Source organism: Marmota monax, unplaced genomic scaffold (genome assembly GCF_021218885.2).
Source record: "Marmota monax isolate L192 unplaced genomic scaffold, Marmota_monax_Labrador192_F-V1.1 WCK01_AAM20220418_F8-fsc00018, whole genome shotgun sequence".
Lineage (NCBI taxonomy): Eukaryota > Metazoa > Chordata > Mammalia > Rodentia > Sciuridae > Marmota > Marmota monax.
In genome coordinates, this window is record NW_026692201.1 from 16,441,935 (window position 1) to 16,457,902 (window position 15,968).

A 15,968-nucleotide genomic window follows, 5' to 3' on the forward strand; every position below is an offset into this window, starting at 1 on the left:
CTGTTTGTACAGGAATAGGCATGGCTGTGTTTCAACAAAATTCTTTACAAAAGAGGCAACAGGACAGAGTTGGTCCACAGGGACACATTTTGCCAACTATAGCTCTAGAGTTTGTAGTCCATCTGCATCTAGCTAGCAAAACCAAAAAGAAGGTGTAGAGGAAGTATGTCTGGTTCTAACTACTCTGCCTGTAAATTATACTCAAACACACCATTCTGTATACATACAATCATCTCTAGATTACTTATAATACCTAATACATAAATGCTATTCTATTGTTATAGTATATTGCTTAGGGAATAATGACAAGAAAAAGTTTGTACATGTTTAGTACAAATGCAAATTTTTTTCAAGTATTTTCAATAATTGGTTGTTAAATCCACATTTAGAACCCTTGGATGCCAAATTTTTAAATTACTGACAACTGACTGAAGTTGGTATGCTGTTCTCTGTTCTTCTGTTTCTTTTTCTCAAGTCCATTAGATACCCAGGACTGCCTTAACAAAGCAAGTGACTTTCATAGTTGGCTGTTAAAGGTAAGAAGCCTTTTTTGAATTTTAAAGTAAGTGAACTTCCTTTAAATAACACCATAGTGTTGAATCTGAGCATTTACTTGTTTTTAACCCCAACAACAATCTGCTTTCATATGTATTTCACACACAATACAAATTCTTCAGTATTCTTTTCTCTGAAAGATTTCATGAAAGTCTAAGTAGTACTAATCTCATTTATCTTCTAATATTTGAAAATCTGAGGTTGAATTAAGTTTCAAAGCTCAAACAAGGCTTAGTGATCATTCAGCCTTTTTCATAAATAATAGTACCTAGAAAAATTATATGATTGCCATCACGCTGCTAATTAGTGCCAAAACTACTATTATAAACTGGGGGATGTCATGTGCTCTTTGCAGTCAAATTGGAGATAATGAAGATGAAATCCATGGATGATCCCTGAGAATGAGAGCTCTGTGTGGAGGTCCTGCCACACTGGCACAGTTGTCATGGAGTGTTGCTTGCAGACAGTAGTTCTGTACACAGAACATTAATATTTCTTAGAAAACAAATAACAAACCTGTGCATACATAAAGGCTCACACTACAGCCTCAGAGAGAGTAAATTCAGGAAAAACAATTTGAAAAAGGGGGGTTAGAATCTTTTTTTCTTCATATTCTCTGTAATTTTTTTTTCAAACTTTTCATTCATTGTAAATCACTGGGGATTTTGTAAATGGAGATTATGATTCTATAGATCTCAGGTCAAGGCCTTACAGAATGTATTTCCAACAAGCTCCTGGGTTATGTCAATGCCTATGATCCATGAACACACTGAATAGCACAGCTGAAATATGTGTGTAGATGAAAATTACTCTGGTGGCTAAGGTATGCTCAGCCCAGGCCACAGGACACCCCCCACTATCCTTTCAGTGACCATAACACTTGCTATCTCCAGTACTGATTTGGCCCTTAGCTCTATTCTTTTTTAATGTTATATCCAGGTTTTCTTTTTACACAACTAGAAAATTCTTACAAAGAGAGGACATTATAACCCACCTTTCTTAATCTCTCCAATGCCAAGAAAATGTTGGTTACTTTGAAATGTTGTGATTGACTAAGTTAAGGGGCAAATGCTTAGAAAAAAACATGGATTCAAAGAATGAAGTCCTTTTTAAACATTGGTTCTTGATCATGATCTGAATCATTTTGTAAACTAGCCATGAAACACTTGCATTAGAACAATGTCATATTGTAAAATGTCCAGTTTGATTCATTATATGCATTGATCTATAGCATAATAGTGCTTTACTTATTTTTGAAGAGAAATATTTAGTAATTCTATTTACAATTTAATTTCTACCTAAAACTGGAAATGAGAATTATCATTAATTATATGTAAAAATAACTTTGTACATGATAACAATAGTTGCAAAAAAAAATAAAGGTAAATCCATTCCAAATAATGTGAAATATTTTGGAGACTCATACTAAAAGATGAAAATAAATATTTAAAAATAATTTACAGGGACTGGGGTTGTGGCTCAGTGGTGCCTGTCTAGCACGTGTAAGGAACTGGGATTGATCCTCAGCACCACATAAAAATAAATAAATACAGATATTGTATCCATCTACAACTAAAAATATTTTTAAAATAACAAATACATAAAATAAAAATAATTTACATGGTCAAATAATAATAAAATCAATACTAATTGAAAATACATACTAGAATAAAGGTTGATATCTTTATTTTAGAAGGAAGCACTTTTTTCCCAGTGAAATCAGTTGAGGGTAGGATAGAATACCTTTATATTTCTCTAGCACTATTGATCACAAAAAAGAGGTATAATTGAAAAAAATTATTCTAGTGATTCATTAATTTTCTCAAGACCTCTCTTGGTTTTGTGATATCCATGTACTCTCTTTTGGAGTACATACAATATTCTCATCCTAGGCAGTTTTATCTTTTGTAGTTGGTGACTGGTCCCATATGCTGATTTCTCAATGTTTTTGTATCTTTCATAATAATTTTCATTGTCTGAAATTATGATGCTATTTTCTGTAATAGCTGACATTCCAAACTCAAAAAGATATTTATTGAAAGGACATGTATTTGCATATATACCTGGAGATAGAGTGTGCTCCAGATATATATGATAGGTGCTCCAAGAGACCAACAACGACTTGTGTTTTCTTTATTTCTCAACTTAACCTTAATTTTCTATGTCTCATCCAAAGGATGGTTTCATGATGGTTTTCTGAGATATTTAAGAATCTTTTATTGAATTCCATAAGAAAAGAAATCAATGACATGTGAAAAAAGAAAACTCTCTCCCATTCTCCCCAAAACCAAAAATGAAAATCATTCTCTTTGGATGAATGGAAAACTAATGTATAATCTCGATTTGGATCAATGATGGTTAAGAGGGACTTGTCCATCATTTGAATAGTCTAATTAAAATCCCCCTCTGCATATTGAGTCTATAAAATCTAGCATCTTTTACAGCTTTCAGGTTCAGGTAGCAAAATATTTGTTCTGCCTTCATTTTGCACTATCTTCTGACAATCAGGTGAGAGTGACAAAGTATAATTAACAAGTGGCTGGGGTTGTGGCTCAGTGGTAGAGCACTTGCATAGGTTCGATCCACAGCACCACATACAAATAAATAAATAAAATAAAGGTATTGTTTCCATCTAAACTAAAGCAATATGTATTAAAAAGTATATACAATTAACAAGAATGGGTATTAATAGTAGGGGACAGGGACTAATTTAACAAGTTATTATCACAGTGATATATATTTTCTTGTCATAAGAATTTTTTTCTCTTACTACTCTTTCAATTGAGGAAACTCAGGAAATGAACATTTATAAAATAGGATACTCTACATTTCAAATATAGTTGATATTTGTGACTTATTAGTTCCAAAGAAAAATATACTAGCAGTTTTTACTGTGCATCAACAAAGAAGAATATGGAAATTGACAAAAGACCCTCCACTTTTGAGTTATAGAAAAGTAACAAAAAGGACCCTTGCCCCAATTTTTTCATGCACAGGGACAGAATGAATTGGAGGCATTTTCTGGGAGATAGTGGAGCAGCTGAGCATCAATGAAGAATGCAAGGTTATTGAAAAAATCTCTGTCCTTGGTGCTTTTCTCTGGCACAAGGAATGGCATTTATAATGATATTGGTAGACAAAATTATAATTTGGTCTACTCCCCCCGCCCTACACTTTTTTTAGTTCTAAATTGATATACAGCATTTGTGAACCCATGTAGGAGTGAATTGTGTTCTAATGGAATTCTTTTATATCTGGTAGTTAGAGAGCTATGCTAAATTTATAGAAAAAGAGTGGAGAAAGATTGGATTTCTTTTTCGTATACATTGAGGACTGAATCTGTAAAAGGGGATGACCTTCAAAATGATATATTGTTTTTCAAGTGTGACATCTGAATGGTGAATGTCAGTGATGACAGGCACAGGGCAGGAACATCAGCCAGCAGCATGGAAGCCTTTGTCCTTGATGACAAAGTAACAAGCACTGGGTAGTACTGAGGATGCTAGAAGCTAACTTTATGTGTCACTGAAGAAAGTAAGAAAAAGGCCAAAAGGTTAAAACAAAAGAAAAGAAATGGATCTCCACAGACTGGTGACTAAGGCAACAAGTTATACTGAGGCTCAGAATAAAACAGCTCAGAAAATACACCTCCAGTGTGTGAAGAAACACTTCTGTCTTAATTTTGACTGTCTCTTTGTTTACTCTATCCCTTTTCTCTGAGCAAAAGTACCACATGGGAGGTGTGGTCTGCAAGAAGAAAGAAATTGAGGGAGGGAGCAGCATCTAGATATGCAAATACTAACCAAGATTCAGGTTAAATAATGAAAAACAACAAAAAGAGACTATTATATCTACATGTCTAATCATGTGGGTAAAAATAAATTCCCCTCTTCCCCACAAATAGTCTCTTCTCTTGAGTATTATCAAGGAGGCTCAGCACAACATGGAAGAACCAGTAAAGCGGCGTTCTTATTTCACTACTTGCCTGACTTTCTTTTTTAGGTGTCTTGAGTTATCATTTCCCCAGCACACTTAATTTTAAGAGAAAAAAATATATACAGATAGAGAATAATACTAGACATACAAAAGGGTACAGGAAACTGAAGTTCATGATAAGCAAGACGAAAAAGACAGTCAATTCTGCTGGACAAGGTGGAGTATGCCTGGAATCCCACTCCAGAGACTGAGGCAGGAGGATCCTGAGTTCAAGGTCAGCCTCAGCAATTTAGGGAAGCCCTAAACTGCTTAGCAAGACTCTGTCTCAAAATAAAAAGGGATGGGGATGTAGCTCAGTGGTAAAACCCCTCTGGGTTTAATCCCCAGTATGAAAAAACAAACAAACAAAAGCCAGTTCACTGTGTCTGCTTTGAAGATGTTCCATATGGTCAATAAATATGATTGCTAAAGCACCCACTTTAGAATTTGTTTTATTCTAGTTTTTTGATACCAGTTACCTTATCCCTTAATTACTTGTGCATTTCTAATGGGTTCAATCATGGTACCTTCCTAAAAAAAGGTTCATTCTATAGTGTCAAATGTTCAGTATGTAAAAATAATTATATTGTTTGCATTTGTTTTAAGATTGCTCTTTACTAGAGAAAATTTAAACTGTCTTACATTATTAACCCTTTTGATCCTCACAACATCATTTCTGTATAAACCTTAGCTCAATCTTACAGATGAGCAAACTTATAGATAACACAGAAAGGTTAGCACACCTAAATCCCATAGAACCAAATGGCAGGGCTGAGATGTCAACCCAGGTAGACTGAATCCAAAGCCCATTTGTTTAACTACCATGATACATAATCCAAACTTATTTGCACATAATATTCAGCAATAAAATTTTTTCTGCTTTGAAATGATTTTTGTCATATTTGCTCCTCCTAAAAAAAATAAAATGCCTCCAGTAGCACAAAAATAAATAAATAAATAAATAAATAAACAGAATGCCATTTATACTAAGCTTTATTTGGATCTTTGCATGATTTGCAAAAATAAGCCAACCCATTGCTCAGTTTCTTCAGAATTTCAGGAGATGGATAACTAGGATCATTGAACAATTACAATTTAAATTTAGGAAATTTTTGTATTGGCCACAATTACAATTCCTTCATTCATTTTTTTTTTACAGTGTAGTGCATTTGAAAAATGCAAAACATAATCTAAATTGAAAGAAAAAATCTCTGGTAACCTAATCCCAGATAAAATGGGAAAAGAGTAACTAAACTTTAAGGAAATATATAGAACTAAAGTGTGATGGGCTTGTGAATTGCTAGAAATAATTTTTAAGTGAAAACCTTTTTATTCACTTTACTGTAAGAAATATCACAAATAATTCTTCTCAAGAAAGAAGAACCTCTACTGTTTTAAAATATTTCTCCAATTGTAAGGATCCCATATAATATTCTCTTATCACTTTGAAAGGTAAGCCATTTCTCTGAGAATATCTGATTTCTTCATACTCTATTAAATATTTTTAAAAGTAAACTATTAGTCAAAAGAAAATAGCAAGTTTTTTTCCCCCAAAACAGGCCAAAGAAGCCGCGATCAACGCTAGGGTTTATGATGACATAAACTTTTCCTAGACACTAAAGCAAGACATTGCTCCTAGCACTCTACCATCTGCTGCAGATATTTTAAAATTCTAAAGCACTAACAATGATGCAATTTGCTACATTTTGAGCTGCATTTTACAACTCTCTTTTTGCTGAATTACTATTGATGACATTAAAACCCTTTACAAATCAAGACAACACATTTGCTTGCTATTGCCACCAAAGAGCTGTCAGCTACTCTTTCTCTGCTGAAATATACCTGCCACCTTCCATGGTCAGCAATATTTACACCCTTTTAAAGAAGGAGAAATAGAACACAACATCATTGTCTACATTAATTATCCTAAGAGAAAATACCCAAGGAGAAGGCAATTATTGACTCAGAAATAAACTGAGCACAGTGAGCAGCAAATTTTTAAATAATTTTTTTCATCTTCTTATAGACAAAAGAGAGTTTTCTAGGTTCCTGGAAACAAAGACAAGGAGAATAAGTTATATAACATAGGAGGATCCAGAAACTAAAATATTTCTTCATGAATATAGAACTAAAAGTTGAAGAAGTACTCAGAAAATAAATTTCCTGAAAGAAGAAAAATTTCAAGAATTATGATTTAAATATACTATAAAGATTTAGAAATTATCTTTTTCCCTTGAAAGTTGAACAAATACTAGTAGGGCCAGTAGTAGTCTCATTTCTAGTTAAGTTTTAATAATTGCAATTTCATAATTATTTATGGCCCACGATAATGTGATATTTGGTTTTTGCAGTGATTCTTGCTTAGAGGAAATAAAAACCACTCAACAATTATAATAGAAGCTTCAGCTCTACATGCCACCTGATAAACTGTGGTCACCATTTCAAACTTCAGAAACTATTAGCTGTGACTTTGTAAAAGTGACTATAATATTCAAACATTCGTCCTGGAAAAAAAATGACACCTGTCAGAAAATATAGCAGTATAAAATATGTCTTCGTTCATTTCACAGGACATTTATCACCAGAGATTTTCATATATTTGGGGTAAAATTGGGAGTTCATAACCAACTTGAATCTAATGTATGAAATATGATATGTGAAGAGCTTTATAATGTTTTGAACAACCAATAAAAAAAAATTAAAAAAAAAAAATAAATAAAATAAAATAATCATTTTTCGCATCATAGGTTAATTTCCTAACTCTTTCCCTTAAACTAGGCTCTTTTAAAAAGATTTTTTTTATGTTCAAATCTCATAATTTGTATCATGCGTCTTCATTTCTGAAATAGCTTTAACTATTATTATACCAATTAGGAAACCCACACCTACAATTGTCCTTAATTAGATTTTTTTAATGGTTATTAGACATAAAATACATTTGAATTTTGGTATAAAATTATTTGCCTAGATGTGGAAAAACAACAGTTAAACTTTAGGATAAGTGGGGGAAACCATTTGTGTCACATAATAGTTTTGCTTCTAAATATTCTACTGCATAAAATGAAAGGTAACTTCACAAACAGCTTTGATGTCTGAGTCACCACACTTGGAAGTGGCAAACTTTTTGTCATTTTATTTTTAGTATGGACCACTCAGTTAAAGTGAAAGAGTGTTGAGGTCACAAGCAGGTGACCAGGCAAGAGGTGAATGAATCACTTTGAGAGAAGGCACTGATATGGCTTGTCACAAGAGGGAAAAAAATTGAACAGAAAGAGCTATCCATAAAATGACCCCACAAAAAGCTCTGTCCTTACCCAGGCAAGTAGCAATAGAAATAGTAGTAGCAATACTGCCCAATGTGTATGTATTATATGCTTGTCCCAAAGCAGTCACTATGTAGATTATTTCTAACCATTATCCCAGTACAAAGTAAGTATCATTACTTTTACTGATAAAAGGAGAAAGTGAATCTCAGACCATATATATTTATATAAGGTGCCAATACTTAGAAATGGCTTACCTATGCTCTAATACCAGAGCCCATACTCCACTTACTCTGCTACTGCATGCTGGTAGTATGTGAAGTTTTGTTTTTTGTGTTTTTCTGGGGAGAGTTGGCTACACAAGGGCTAGACAACTTGAATTTTTACTATTTAATTACTTATTCAATTACCAAAAAGGAAAGTAGGGAATAGGCTTATGAAATATAAATTTAATATACAATTACAATCACTATAGAAATTTCTGTCAAGATTATATCCTGTAGTACCTATAGTAATTATATCACATAAGATGTTGGATAGACAGTGAATCAAATGAGTTCTCCTCTTCATTCCCCACCCCTGTGCCTTTTACTTTCTCACTTTAGAAATGCTGAATTGGGCAGGGAATAGGCTTATTCTAGTTGTTGGATCAGTGCCTTGGTTTGAATCAAAACACACAGGCATGACTGTTTTGGTTGGAGGAGGTAACACAAGGTAGACCTTTCCATCCTCTGTAAAGTTGGTCATTCTAATTTATTACCCTTGCCCATGCCTAACCAAACAGGAGAAGCCCATCTCTAACACCAGAACACTTTGTCCGTAGTTCAGAAGCCCAGAAGAAAATGCTATTAGTTTCTTCATAACTTCTCATCTGCACTGCATTAAAAATAATACTCATTCAATGATTGCTAATTTAAAATGTGGTTCTGGACATTTCGTCATGTACAATTAAATTTTTAAGTGTTTCTAAAGATTTTATTGAACTATGTTTTCCAACTTATAATCAAACAAAGCCAAATTTGGTCTTCAAGAAATATCCCAATTACATGGAAAATTCATGAGCTCTCTAGAAACATTACCATAGAGTGACAATCTGAAGGAGAGCTGAACAACTTAAAAGAATGAAGAGTCCTAATCATAAACAGAAAGACTCCCCCATTTAAGCAATGCATGCCAAAATGAAGTAAGTTTTCTTTGAAATGAATGCTTAATACCTAAGAAAGGAGCATTTTAAGTTAGGCAATGCTTTACCTTTTGTTCTGTTTTATTTTAACTCTATTTTTCTTTGTAATTACACTGTAAACAGTTCATCAAGGAAATTTGTTAATGTGCTGCAGATGACAAGGGGACTGTAGAGTATTTTATCCTTTAGCATCTTGGTCACTTAATTCTCATTAAAATGAGTCCCAGTGTTATACTTAAGAAGAGGTATTCATTTTTTGTTTGCTTAATTGTTCACTAAGAAAAGTAAAAATTAAACACCAGCAACCTGACACCTGGATATCTCTTTGACTTCCCTTGCAGTTACATTTGATTGCATTAAAGTTATTTACCTTTTCAATATTTAAGAATGTTAGAAAGAGGACACTGCTTACATAAGTAAATAAACTGAAGTTACATTTATCCAGATATCACATAAACATAAGTGTGTGATGTTAAGGGCAAAAACAACATATTTTAATTTTATATCATACATGTAAGTTTCTTTAAAAAAATTTATGTTCCCTATCAGAATCTGATTTTGAGAATTTTCAAAACTCATTTATTTTAGTTGACAAATACTAGTGGTACATACTTATGGGGTACAGTGTAATAATATGATGCATGTATACATTCTAGAATATTCCACTGTTTAATTTTTAAATTTTATTTGAAATTAATGCCCTCTCCCCAGTATTAGTTTTAAAAAATCAGAATAAGCTAAGTAACAGAATTCAGCACTGTCAGTAAGGCAGTTTTCTTCTGCCTTGCCAATATCTTTGTAGGTCTCCTTGTTAATCATTTTACTTTATTATTTATTCCATATATATTTCCATGAAGAGTTCTTAACTTGATGAAAATCTGATTTCTTGATCCACAATCAAATCTCACTATGGCCAGCTGCTATGTCTTCATAGCTGTGAAAATATTACATCTCTTGCAAGTTGGCTCTAATACAAGGAAGGTTACTAAACTAACCCAATTAAATTGAGCATATCTGCAAGTTTAGATGATTATTGCTGTTGTCTGTGAGGGCTGGGATCTAAAGTGATGGATTGCTGGCTACCCTAGTGAATTCTAAAGGGGAAAACTATCCCATACTGGATTAGCTTGAATTGGCTTACATAAAAGTTTTATGATGCAAATTGAAGATATTGGACTTAGTAACAACCTACAATATCTGTTATATTCTCCTGCATAGTCACAGGAAGCTTTCTAGAGTATGATGCTCCATTCTCATTAATAAGCTCTGTGTTGTACATCTTTGTCTGATATGAAGCTGCCATACCTTGTCACCAATTATAGACTCTGAAAAGACCCATCTCATTATAGTACTTAAATTGCTTGTTCCTGAAGGTGATGCTTGGTGTGTCTCTTCTGCCTCTTGCCAACAGGAAAATCACCCTTGAAGTGAATAGATGTCAGTCAAAAGCTACAAAAGAAAAGCAAAAAGAATTAATAAAAAGCCTGGCTAGAATATTTATCAGCTTATTGTACAAAAAAGAATATAGATCAGACAAATAAATTGCAAGGCTAAAAGAGACACTTTTGAACATTTTAATCACATGAAACCTATCTGTCCATAAATTTGAAACCAGGAAAATATCTTGAATATGAAGCACACATGTGGACCAAAGTAGATTGTTTACCATCCTGTCATTGTATCACTGAATGAAGGATGTGATGTTTGAAAACACCTTTTCTGTGTTCCTCATTGCATCTCTAGGTGGTAGGAAACTGAACACAATGCAAAAGGATTCTTTCTTGAATGCCACACTCTGAAGAGCAAACTTGGTCCATGTATTTTTTTTTCCCTGTGGTTGTAATTAATGAGTAAATTGAGATATCAGTTAATGAATTACTGCATCAATTGGGCAAGAAAGTGTACATCAGAATGCTCTTCTGCCAAAGGAAAGCTGGGAAGCAAACATATTAAACATGAAAGCATGCAGAACATTTAAAATGCATCCAGAGGACTTCCATTCCAAGGTGCAAAGCATTCTATTTATTCTATTCCATTTCAAAATTTGTCACAAATTCACCTAACAATGAACTTCAGTATAAGAAAGTGAAGGAGGAAAACATTTATATTTTCCTTATTGCATCTTGGTTTTTAGAATGTATGTTTCTATTCACAAGTTAAGCCAATAGAGGCTATTTTAATGGTAGGGTCTCTGTAAAGGCATTCTAGGTTGAGTATCTGCCCCAGACAACCCCATCTACAGAATCAAGTCTGTAAGGGACAAATTAACAGGTTCACAGATGCCTCAGAAACTAACATGGAATTCCTAGTTCAGATCCTACAACACAAATATACCCTAGTCCTTTACAGTATATTTTAAAAGCATTGATCTTGTTTGGGCATATTTTTAAGAAATATAATTAATTAATATAAAGAAAAAATACCTAAATTGAAGTTACATTTACACAGATATCACCTAAACAGAGAAATGTAATGTTAAAGACAAAATTAACACATTTTAATTTTACAAAATACACATAAGTTCCTTCTTTGAAAAAGTTTATATTCACTATCAGACTCTGATAAAGAGCACTTAAAAATTCATTCATTGCACTTAGAAAAAATTGTACATGTTTATGAAATACCATGTGATATTATGATATGTGTACACGTTCTAGAATGATTACATCAGACCAATGAACATATTCATCACCTCACTTACCTATTCTTTAATTATGGTGGGAACACTTAAAATCTTTTTTTTATACCCAATATACAATGTATTGTTACTATTGTCACCATGTTGTATAATACATCACTAGAATTTACTTTTCCTATCTAACTAAAACTTGGTAATTTTAAAGCAGCAATACAGAAAATGATTTTTTTGAGTTCCAATGGCAGAAAAGTATTTGAAAACAAAAATGCCATTTAGCCATTAGGGAAATGCAAATCAAAGCTACAATGATATACCATCTCACCCTAGTTAGAATGACTATCATGATAATAATAATAAGTTTTAAAATTCTGGCAAGAATGTGGAGAAAAAAGAACTCTTATACACTGTTGTTGGGAATGTAAATTAATACAGTCATTATGGAGAACACTATAGAGGTTCCTCAAAACACTAAAAATAGATCCAGCATGTGAATCAGCTATCTCACTTCTGGGTATATATCCAGAGGAAATGAAATCAGCACACCAAAGAGATTCCTGCATGTTCATGTTTACTGAAACACTATTCACAATAACTAAGATATGGTTTGAACATAAGTGCCCAACAATAAATGAATGGATAAAGAAAGTGTGAGATATATATATATATGTATGTGTGTGTGTATATATATATATATATAATTCAGTTATAAAGAAAAATGAAATTTTGTCATTTGCAGAAAAATAGATTGGATGAAACTAGAGGACACTATTTTAAGTGAAATGAGCCAGAAATAAAAAGACAAGTGTGTTCTCTCTTATATGTGGAAGCCAAAATAGTCAACCAAAGAGTAAATGATTACTAGTGACTAGAAAGGATGAAGGGGAAGGAGTAATCTGGGCATGGAGAGAGCATTACTGAATTTGATCAGTGCACTCTGTATACATGTAAGGAAATATCACAGAAGACCGTATTAATATGTATAATCAAAATGTATTAATATTTCAAAAAGAAGATGTGAGTCACTACTTTTTATTCTGTATGCAAGTAAGAATGAATACTATACCATGCTTTTGCAATTATGTCAACATAAATTCTATCATCATTTATAACTAAAAAGAACCAATGAAAAGTAAAGTTTAAGAAAGAATGGATAACATAAGAAAAAGGAAATTGTATGTTTCTTTGCCTGAAAAAAATATATAGTTCAGAAATAAAAATAAGAAAAAGTACATGAAACAAAGAGAGTGAATTTATGTGGATCTACTAAGAAGTAGATACACATAAATCTAGTCAACTGATCTTTGACAAAGGTATAAAGACATAAAAAGAAAGCCAAGACAACCCTTGCAACAAATGGTGCTGAAACAAGTGGACATCCAAGTGCAAAAAGAATAGAAGACTGAATACAGACCTTACAATCCTTAAGACAATTAACTCAGAATGAACTACAGGCCTAAATGTCAAACATAAAACCATAAAACATCCAGAAATATTTTAGAAGAAAACCTAGACATCTATTAGTATGGTGATGAATTTTTTGATATGATGCCAAAGGTAAGATCTAAGGAAGAAATAATCGATAGCACTTCATTAAAATTAAGAACTGTTGCTCTGAAGAGGACAATGTCAATAAAAGGAGAAGACAAGCTACAGACTGGAGAAAATAGATGCTAAAAACATTATTTGATAAAGAACTGTCTCCAAAATATACAAAGAATTCTTAAGTGTATAATCGAAATGTATTAACAATAAGAAAACATCTGGTTTAAAAATGGGCAAAAAAACCCTTAACAGATACTTAAGCAAAAAAGATAAACAATTGGAAAATAAGCATATGAAAAGATTATCTATATCATACCTCATCAGGGAAATGTAAATTAAAGCCACAATGAGGCCACCATAGGTCTATGAGAATGGATAAAATTCAAAACACTGACCACACCAAATGCTAGTGAGGAGGTAAAGCAAAAGAAACTTTCATCCATTGGTGTTGGGAATGCAGAATTGGTATAACTACTTTGGAAGAAAGTTTGGCAACTTTTACAAAACTGAACACATCTTTACCATACAATCCTACAATTACACTTCTTGGAATATATCCAAAGGTATTAAAAACTTATGTCTACACAAAAACATGCATACAGGTATTCACAAGAACTGTATTTGAATTTCCCCAAACTTGGAAGCAACTAAGACGTCCTTCAGTGAATGAATGGATAAACTGTGGTAAATTCAGACATTGGAATGTTATGTAGCAATAAAAAGAAATACAGACTCAAGGAAATTTAAATACTTATTAATAAATGAAAGAACCCTACCTGAAAAAGCTACACACTGCAAGATTCCAATCATAGGACATCCTATGAAATACAAAACTATGGAGACAGTAAAAAATTCAGTACCAGAGGTTGTGGGTTGAGGTAGGGATTAATTGGCAGCACATAGAGGACTTTTACGGTAGTGAAAATATTCTATATAATATCATCACAATGGATAAATGTCATTACACATTTGCCCCAAAACATAAAATGTGCACTATCAAGAAAGATAGCTATGAGGGCTGAGATGTGGCTCAAGTGGTAGCGCGCTCGCCTAGCATGCGTGCGGCCCGGGTTCGATCCTCAGCACCACATGCAAACAAAGATGTTGTGTCCGTGGAAAACTAAAAAAAAAAAAAAAAATTAAAAAAAATTCTCTCTCTCTCTCTCTCTTTTAAAAAAAGAAAGCTATGATCTTCAAGTGATTATTATGTGCAAATATAAGTTAATGAACTATAACAAATGTACCACTCTTGTAGGGGATGCTTATAAATGGAGAGAATTTATCTGTGTGGGTTCAGGGGTTATACAGGAAATATCTGCACTTTCCTCTTAATTTTCCTGATAATCTAAGATAGGTCTTTTTTAAAAAGTTAGTATTATTGGTTCTTTGTTCTTGTATATGACAATAGGATTCATTTTGAAATAATTATAAAAGTATGAAATATCATTTTTTCTAACTCAGTCCTTAGTACTTGCCCTATTCCCTCCTCTATACTCTAATAGTCTTTCTACTATTTACTTATAGGGGTGTGTGTGTGTGTGTGTGTGTGTGTTTAATTAATGTCTTGTGGATGTACATGATGATGAGATCTACTGTGGTATATTCATACATGTACATAGAAAAGTTAAGTTATATTCACTGTCTTCCCTACCCCATCTCTCCTCCAGGTCTTTTAAAAAAATAGACATTTAAAACAATAATTTTTGTTGGTTTTAAAGGAAAACAGAAAAAAAAAATTATGAGGAGGGTTTATCTCAATATAGGTGTCAAAACACATATTTAAGGGTCTAAAACCTGCACTTAAGTTTGTCAAAGGGCAAGTGGTGATATTTTTCTTATCTTACTTGTCTCAACACAGTGAACTTCAACGTTGAAGATGAATGTGGGGTCATTGTTTTCTACACCTCTCTTAAAACTCATTCATCTCTATTTTCCCCGTTAGGTTCCCACTTTGTGTCTGGTTCTCCCCTAATGGGAGACATGGAATTACATCGACTGTTTTATGATTTCTTCATGTGTTCTGCTACATGCCTTATCATTTTTCACTTCCACTTTGGTGAATTTGTCTCCACTAAAAAAGATTGGCCACTAATCTTTGCAAATGTCTTTTTTTAAAAAAATTTGTAATTGTAGATGGACACAATAGCTTTATTTTATTTATTTATTTTTTAATGAGGTACTGAGGATCAAACCCAGTGCTTCACATATGCCAGACTAATGCTCTACCACTAATCCACAACCCCATTCCCTGCCAAAGTCTTAATAATGATATGTGTCAGTGTTATTATCTAGTGATAATAATGATACCCAACACGTCAATGTACCCAGAGTCTTGTGTCTTTAGGGGTGGTTTCATTTTCTGCTTAGTTCTTAAGACTTGTATTACTTTATTTTAAAAAACAAAGTAATGCATTTTTAAAAATAGCTTGGTATCTAAAGTAAAAAGATTTATAAAACAGAACAATCTTTATATTTTGTTTAATGTGTATTAATTAAACTCTTTTTAGTGATCAAAAAAATAGCTTGGTGGAGTTCAGTAATGTTATGAAAGATAGTTCATTAAAATGTCACTAATCCTTAGGGCTGCCTTGTTTGAATTTGCAGTTTGGTGTTAGACAATCTTGGGAACTACAATTCAGATAGAAAATAAAATGAAAGACATCTCTTACAACCCCACAGCATGCAAGCTGTACCACTGTGCACCATGGCCTTGGTGACATCATGGGCAAGGAGCAAGAGGTCTTATACCTCAAAGTTTCAAAATATATGCACAATGTCCCCAGATAGACATCTTTAATAATATATATGTTCT